This window comes from Macrobrachium rosenbergii, chromosome 41 (genome assembly GCF_040412425.1).
Source record: "Macrobrachium rosenbergii isolate ZJJX-2024 chromosome 41, ASM4041242v1, whole genome shotgun sequence".
NCBI classification, from domain to species: Eukaryota; Metazoa; Arthropoda; class Malacostraca; order Decapoda; family Palaemonidae; genus Macrobrachium; species Macrobrachium rosenbergii.
The window spans coordinates 60514130-60524047 of NC_089781.1; positions in this window are offsets into that span (position 1 = coordinate 60514130).

Here is a 9918-nt window from a genome sequence, read left to right on the forward strand (position 1 = left end):
TATATTACGTTAGCATTATTTTTGCTGAAGATTTATTATGACAATTCATTTTATTACATATATGTATATATATATATATATATATACATATATATATATATACATATATGTATATATATATATATATATATATAATTATATATATATATATATATATATATATATATATAATTATATATATATATATATATATATATATATATATATAAATATCATGCAAGGATTTTAACACGGAATTTCACACTATTCCCTCAAGCAAGAATGGATTAGCACTGTTTGCATTTCTAACTACCTATCCTGACTCTAATTCAGCAGTTCCTTCTCAGTGAATACATGCGTCCCTATTTCTAATTCCTAGGAACAGTCATGATTGTAAAAAAAATTTTGCTAAGATAAACACATTACTTACGTGGAACTATCTTGGTCTGTGCTCTTGGTAACAGGTTCAGAATTTGTCTCGCACCCAGCTTAGCTTTGCTAATAGCTGATCTGGCGAGTTGCAAATGCAAATAACACAACAATAGCAGGGAAAATGCAACTACAGAAACGAGATCCTATGCTTGGAGTCGCCATTTTTACATATTTTCCCAGGGTTTATGGTATTTTGCAGGCCGGCTACGAAATATTCGGTGGCCTTGGAGTTCTACGACTTGCATAAAGGAAATCGAAAAAAATGAAAAAGGGGAAAATTGGAGCTGAAGAAAACACTTCTTTCAAAATGTTACACTAAACATGGGGATAAATTAAGGTATATTTTAAAAACAGGCAGTTGAAGGAAAATGGATAGAAGTAAGTTGATAAGGAGCACAGCATACAGAGATCGCTGGCTGGAGTCTTGAATAAAGGCAAAATTGAGCGAAGATAAGTCCACTAGAATGGGTCCCTCTGCAGAGAGATTTACACATTACACGCCAGTAAAGGAACAATATAACACCGAATATAACTCGAGTTTGCACTGAGGGCGCCAAAGACTCAAGGAATGAATGACCACTTTACCTCTGAACACAGGACATTGGAAATAGCACTGGATAAACTGGCACAAGGACAGAAATGAAATGCTGAGTACTCCAAGCTTTCTAAAGGGCAAACTATTGTGACCAAAGTCTTTACTCACTAGCTCACCTTAGGAATTAGCAGGTCTCTGACGAGAAGGACAGAGGGTCTGACAGTACAGGCTGTCCCTCAGGATGGCTGGTCTGGAATCGGACAGGGAAGAGGAGTGATCTCTCAGCAAAGTGCAGCTTGCCCGCGTGTATGGCTGTCTCTAGAGGACTCTTACTGCTGGCTTCTCCTCACGCTGCCGCTTCTTCACTCCCTGCTACTTCTCTTCCTTTTAAGGCGGCCAGGGAGTAGTGGCCGTGAGGAAGCTTATGAATCACTGGCCAGGTGGGCAGCGATTCCGTTGCCCCTTCGGGTTTCCTGAGGAAGTGAAGACAATTCAGGCAACAATTTGCCTTTAGAAAGTCATTAATACTTGGTTGGGCTAGAAAGCTACCAAGAAAAGGAGTGGCATAAAATCACCTCCACCAAGCATCACTTTTATCTGTGTCATCTCAATATCTATTTCCAGGTACAAAAAAGGACAGATCGAATGTTATACGAATCTGATTTCAGTCGTGTCTGACTGGCCATACCTGAGTTCTCAATAAACAAAATTATTAAAATTAAGTGGGGAGAGTGCTCTGTGCAGACTTCTGGTTTTATTATAATATATATATATATATATATATATACATATACATATATACATATATATACATATATATATATATATATATATTTACACGGAACAGATCAACACTTGTTTTGGAAGTGTAAATCAGTGTGATCTTAAGCGATCTAACTTCAGGAAAAAGGCGTAAAAGAGTTCGACCTGATCTCACTGCTTTTCCCCCCCTCTCTCTCTCTCTCTCTCTCTCCCTGACCTCACTCCATTCTCACAAGCCAATTAAATGGACTATTTAAAGAAACACAATCTCCTACAAAAATAGGTTTATTATTCAAATAACCCAACAAGAAATAAATAAAACAAAGCAAAGATTAAAATGTATAATAAATGAATTATCAACGAGTCAGATAGCTAAACTCATAGTATAAACATTGACTAAGTCTCATTGGTATGTATGGAAATACAAAATCACATACTCCCAAATCAACATATAAACATGTGTCAAGAAAAAAGTCTACATAGAGACTGACATTGCAAATGACTTGCATATGTCCTCTTTATCAAACTACCAGCTATTTCCACAGGATCCACAGACATGTCGAAAGAATTCATGTATTGAAAACTCCCAAAGTATAAATACAAAACTAATAAATGGAAAGTGTAAAATGCATAGCAAGATATGGCAAACGTAACATAACAAAATAATAATATAAAAAAGGTACTGGTCATTCATATTAAATTTCCACAGTTCATAAATTCATAATAATTAGAAAATGTGTTAAAAATCACAAGTTAAATTTTCTCCCTTTAAAAACAGAAGTTTGAGACTCTACCTTATCTGCCGATTTTCAAGCCCTGGAACCACTTCAAAGTTATGACTATGCGCTGCAGTTCTATCACGTTAATGAACGATCAAACTCACTTTTAAGGGCTGGATTTTGGCATAATCTAGATCAAAGCATGTACTCACGAATATACCTAGCGCTTCGGAATCACCTGATCTCCAATATTGCCTCTTCTCGCACCAAAGGCGAAGGAATCCAAACTATGCACTGTTTCAGTAATCTCGCATCAGATCTCTCGGCTGATTAGCTCTCCTCGAACCTTCACGATAACATCTTAAGCATTGAAGCTGAAATGCATATATGTAATCCTTAAATAGAACTCAGCACCCCATAAAAACGTCTCGCTCTCTTAATAACGACTAAAAATAAAAAAAAGACATATGTAAACCATAACGAAATAGAGCTATACTCAATTAGCAATGTCTACTGCACTGCAGCTTTAGGACTGCTTTCCTCATGACGCACTTCCAAAGTCTGGGGTTGTGTTCTTAAAGCCTTTACATGCTAATATTACAAACACGAATAGCTTTACTACCCCCACGCTTTAAAGATTATCAGTAAAATAGCTATTAAGACATTAAAATTGTCGGCATAATATATTCCTGATACTTGAACATCACGGGATTAATAGATATCCTTCAGCGAATTGGAACAGTCGTGCTTTTGCCTTGGTTGTAAAGTACCATACTACCAAATGCTCGTTATGCATATGGCGCATAATTATCTTCTACGGAACTGTTGAACTGTACGGTAATGGCAAGTTCGTTGACATCTGCGGCATTCAGCATCAAACAGCTTGGATCCTTGAAGAACGAATGATGTCCTGACCTGTTGCCTGGCACATCATTGTAGCGCCCACTCCTTACAAAAACCTGGCAGTAAAGGGTGCTAGTGGACACAATGTGGTAATCTCTACTTAGACTGTCTAAAGTCACGTTCTGTCGGTGTCTGTCCATGAACTAATGATAATTCACATACCACAGATACAACTCGCAACTGGAAAAATACTACTGTCACATACTTCTCTCTAACTAAAGTACAGCTTGTCTTATAACCAACTCCCAGACCACGATGTTGATCTCCCAAAATGAACATAGTCTCTACTCCATCCCATATCACTACAGGTCTCAAAAGCACTCAGAGGTCTAATATACAAAAGGTTTCATGTTACTGAATTGTCCCGGAAAACTACTAATGCAAAGTCAAACACTCTTAATGCGATTAATTCCAAGTGTGTATCCAGAATATCCACACACAGTCAACTCACTATTAAGCACAATAACTCCTCTGGAACTCATATAAAAAAATTCTATCAACAGAAAAAAATGCTCGAGAATCCTATCCAAACACTAAACATATATATACCGTAAAGAGACATGAAAGTTCTACTCCGATTATGCAAAATATTTCGCAGCACCTGACTAATTCTCAACAAAATAGCAATTGACGTAATGGCAATCGCCCCATGATCACTAACAACTACAATTACTCACAAATACAACCCTTCATTTTAAAAGAAACTGAAAAAATCCAAATACTCAAATTCGATATCCCAGCGAAAAAAGATCAGACATTCGATCATTATACTAAAGTACACTCCCCAAAAAAAATAAAATAAAATCCTAAACAACATAGATATTGCGTCAGATGATAAAACACATCATAACACAATAACACAATAACACACGGGTCAAATCTCGTATGAAATTAGCCCATGTCTCAATTCCTAAAATCATTTGAAAACAAATGATTAAGAACTTCAACATCAGCATGAACAAGAGACAAAAAAAAAAAAAAAATAAATAAATATCATATATATATACAAATATCAACCCCATTTATCCTCTAACTATATACCAAATATCGCCCATGACTATATACAAATGTTCCCATTACATCCCAACTTTCTTTAACTTTGAAATATGAGTTGATTTCGTCACGCCGGTATTTGCGTCTTTTACTACAAATCATTTCCACTCACCTCTTGATCTCTACAATCAAAAGGAGTCCGTGGAACTTCGGACTTAATTTATAATTCAGATCATTTCAGACATTCACTTTAACAAACACTCTATCACTTACATCGAAAAATTCTCCCCTCGATTTCGCGTTACTTTTATCACCATTGCGCACGAACTAAGTTTCAAGTTCTTTACTGATACGCACAAATCTTTCTCTCTGTGTATTTATCAACAGTGACCAAGTAACATCACCCTGAACTCACTCTGGCAACAAATCAAAAAGGTGTAACGTGCCATACAAAGCTTCTGCACAGAATATCTTAATTGTGTGTTCCTTCATAGATGTTTTGATACTATGTGCTTACCTCATCAAAAGATCTCCAATGTATCAGATTTTTACCCACCGTCATATGCAGCTTCTAAGTATCTGATTCACCCTCTCCACATACTCCATTTGCTTCAGGTTCTATACAGGGATTATAGATACTCTCTTTATCCCCAACAGGTGGCAAGACCCTCTAAAGTCTTATTAATAAATTCCTTCCATTGTCTGTGAGCAGACATTCATTCATATCTACAAATTATCCCCTTAAAGACATATAACAACTATAAACGATTTGTATTTCAGTGGGAAAATCTCAACAAAACAGGATTAACTCGTCAACAACTACTAATAAATGTCTATAACCATAAGCGGACTCTGAAAGTACCCAGAATATCCATATGCACTCTCTGGAAACGGCCTATGTGGTACGCGGGATATGAACCCAAACGACACGACACTGTTGTCGCTGAAAGCATTCGCATTAAACAGCGCAACTCCTGTACAAGGCCTCCACTGCGGAAAACGCATATTTTCCAAAGAACTATGACCTGGCGTTTCCATACGTCTTTGTACACTAAATGAGGAGAACCAAAATTTACAATGTACAATGTCTAGAACTTGTGGTGCTGGGCTCCTCTGCTTTGATGATTTGTGTAATTACCCATGCTTGAGTACTTATAAGGTGCCGCCTTTCCTCACCAATAGATTATTCTCAACTCTAGACTGAAAAGGCAACTTATACCCCTTTCTTCAGTGAAACTCCCTAAGAAATGCCTTAGCATCAGACAACAATTATCTTCATCTACACTTTGTTTGGAGACAAGCCTATATCCCCAAGTGACATTTTCACCCGTAATATAACACACGGCGTTGCCCTCACTATCACAAACAACAATCTCCCAAGACTGCTGACTCCTATTTCTCAATTGTACACTGCTGACGTGTATCTCCTCTGCATGCGATATCTCAGCACTACTAGTATCAAGACATTAGACACCAAATGTTTACTCTTGTCCACAGATTCAGAATGCACTCCTTCATCACTCGACTGGCAATATCTGTGCCAAATACCATCTACAACCATATGCTTACTTCAATGTATTTGAGGTTTGCATAAATCTCTCAATGTCAGGAACCAGCATTACTGTATTGAGCGACAGATTTGGCTTATTAAAAGCTCTAACAACTGGTTGACTGATCTGTAAATCTCAGCTTTGTTCCAGCAACAACATCTTAAAATGAACAAGGCTAGAACGACTGAGGCCCTCCTTGTCCTAACTGACATCAGCCTTTCGTTACTACCACGTTTTGAACTTTCTGCTATAAAAGCAATTGGTGTAATTTCCCCTCGGAATTTCTGCATCGAACACGCCTATACCTTCTGACTCGCGTCAGTCATAAGGTGAACGGTTGACTAAAATCTGGAAACTTCAAAACAGGTGGGTTCACCAGCGTTCTTACGCTATAAAGCTAATTGCTGACTCCACCCCAAACAAACTTAACGTCTTCTTGTAACAAATCTGTCACGTGGAGACGCTATTGTAGAAAAATTCCGCACAAACAGCAGAAAGAAACCCTACTACCTAGGAACGAACGAATCTGTTTCCTGGTTTTGCAGGAATAGAAAAATTCACAATGGCTTTAACTTTATATCATTCACTCCTGACTCCTCTTTAGAATGGCATGACCTAAAGTAGAGCAATTTTCTGCTGAAACTCACATTTAAGCTAATTTATTTAATCAGCAAACTGTAATTGTGAGAGGACTTCTTTTAACACCTTTAGATGTTCTTCAATCGTATCTGTGCATATGAGGAGTATCATCCATGTACACAAACACAAACTTTCTAACAAATGCAGAGTACTGTGTTAGCCAGTCTAAGTAAATGTTATTAGGGACCCTTATAGTAAAAGGCATCCTATTAAACTCATGTCTCCCTTTGGTACCAAAAATGCAGTATATTTGACTACTCTCCCCAAAGAGAGGAACCTGTGAAACCCTTGCATAAGATCTATAGATGAATATATATTCTTGCATAGTCAACAAACAAATCAGGCAAACAGCTACAGGATATCTATGGGCATGTTTTTCATTTCAATTTAACAGAAAAATCTACACAAACTCTGATGCTACCGTCTTTCTTAAGACTGCAAGCAAGGAAAATTAAATGGAGGTGGACGGCCTAATATGCCTTCGACTCCACCTCTGAACTTCTTTTCTACTTTTTCTCAGATCTTAAAGGAATTCGATATGCTGGAATATATATGGGTTAATTTTCTTTTCTGGAAGCGGATTGAATGTTCTAAAACATCTGTAGCTAAGCTTATCTCTTCAGCAATTATATCTAGATATTCTTTCAACACTTTCTCTCCTTTATCTGAATATTTCAGGATAATCAACTTTAGTAAGTGTTCATGCAGAACCTGACTTTGGAACTGTTGCTCCTCGTTAGGAAACATATTCCATCTCCACAAAAACTCACTAATTTATATTTCTTCATTCACACAGCTCTTCAAAATCAATTATGATGCCATGTGATATTTTTCACTGAGTCTTGACCATGCTAATTCTGTAGTCACGCCTCGACTAGAAACTATTGTTTGACACCATTATACAACGTCTTTGAATTTCTCAGTTCCCTCAACAAACGCACACTTGAGAAAGGAAACTTTTTCTCTTTATGTACTTTAACCCAATGCCCAAAGGAACTTGCGGTTTCAATTCAATATCTCCAACAAATCACAGAAAGATCTTAGCGGTCTCTTGCTCTCTAATGACTGTGTTACACATGTCTCACACCAAATCTTAGGTTCTCACAAGTTTTTTTTCCCTATTATATATGGAACAAAAACAACCTGGCTCACCTATTGTAATCCTGATTTGTAGAATGTTGATGTTACCTTCATGCAGAAGGTGCCTAGCAAAACCATTTTACCTAAGGCTAATCCCTCTACTGATAAAAATATGGTTTCTACTATCGTCTTTCCCACCATTAAAGCGTAAGAAATGACGAACCTAAGATATTCAATTTTCTCGCTACCAACCACATCACACTATCTCATGCAGAAAGGACTCATTACACTTTGACTTCAGTGAAAAAAGTCAGCATTGCAATTAACTGAGCTACCAGAATCAATGAAAATGAAATTTCTGCCATTAGAAAGAAATCCACGCTAATCATTTAGGTTCGTGATTCTAAGACCTGATTATGGTATCCTGTCCGTCTTCGAACTATCTTGTGAAGAATTCTGCTGTTCTTTGTGTATCTAGAACTTGCATCATATTGAGATTTAACTTCTGTCATATCTGAAAAACCACCCGTGACTTCCTGAATGTTCTCTATTCTATCTTTGCATTAGACAAAATCTCCATCCATAAATTGAAGATTTTCCAAGCTCAGACAATATCTCACTCTGCAATTTGATTTACTATGTCCTAGTTTATCACATTAAAACAACATATCGTTGTGACGCAGTCTCTCTGGAATTTTTATTAGTTACTCTGTTTGCATGTCTTTGCTGTATTATCTGTTTCCCGAATGCAGGACTAAAACATTCTGTGAACAAGTATAGCAGTTATCTTGCACCCCCTTTAAAACTACTGTCAGTGTCGGGCATTTTGATAGATTTTGTATTAATCTGTGCAACAAAAGAGGATTAATCTGTATCCAGATCAATTCTTTTATTAAACTATCTACAATTACATGGACAGCGTAAAACAAGCAGGGACATAACAGACTCTTCAATTATCAGAATGTATTTCCGTTACCAGCTGGAAGCCTGGCCTTAGTTTCTTTAACTCACCTCTTTGCATCCGTAAATTCGCACTTTATGTGACCAGTGAATGGTGCCACTTTTATTTTGAAGCAACTTTCATAATTCAGACACGCACACTCATTGAACTCTAAAATATAAATATTTTCATTGAAATTTCTGCAGTTAGTTCAATTCTACCTTCTGAACCCGAAACTATAGTGATTTTCAATATCTCGCTATCGGGTCTAAATGGCTTTAGCTCTGTTAAAACTTCAGCGCCATTCGTAATTTTGTGGATGTCCGGTAATTGTTCATGATTCTCAATGAACGTTTCCTGTTTTGGTTGGCTTCAAATCTAATAACTATTCAAATTTGTAATTCCGCTGCATTGGCGTTCAGTCTGCCTCGAACCCTGACTGCAGTCACTCGACGTCTGCGTCTGAGTTGATGTTTATAGTGATTACACCTGAAGTAACCAACATAAAAAGAAACCAAAAGGGCATGAAAGGCTAAAAGTTACCCCCTCTAAAGGAGACTGAAAGCGGTCACTTATATTCGTGTTTTACTAACAATGAACTCGGTGCAAGCTGTGACGTGCCATTTGGTAAGCAGAAAAACAATGATTGCTGATCTGCTGCCTAATCGCTCACGTCGCCACTAATCCGCCCCATTTTGGTATTTTGTTAACCCCATTTTATATCATTTCCACTCCAATGCTCAGATATAACACAAAAAAGAAAGAATTCACCGTATTAGCGCGTAATTCCCCGTGTGTATACACGTAACCCGACACTCGCTCTCTTAAGACTGACTATTCATTCCTGCCCCGAGGCTAGTCTGTGCCTTGGGCATCAACGTTATCAATTAGTCTATGGCGTCTCCTCTTTCGCTACCTAATTGAGACCATTTAACTTTTTACTGCCACCATTAACATCTATTACGGAACAGATCAACACTTGTTTGGAAGTGTGCGTGGCGTGATCTTAGAGATCTAGTAGGGAAAAAAGACATCAAAAGTTGCAATACAGTCTGCTCTTACTTCCCCCCTCTCTCTCTCTCTGTCTCTCTCTCTCTCCTGACCTCACTCTATTCTCTGCAAACCAATTAAATGGACTATTTAGAAGCATAATCTCATACAAGCAGGTTTATTATTCCAAATAACACAACAAAATAAATGGCTCAACAAAAGATTAAATGCATAATAAATGAATTATCAGGTCAGATAACTAAACTCCAGGTGCAGGCTTTCCCCTGACTAAAGAGTCTCATTATGACTAACAGCCTGGAAATACACAAAATCTCACATACTCCCAAATCAACAACTAAACGTCATGTGTAAAAGAAAAAGTCTACCATGAGACTG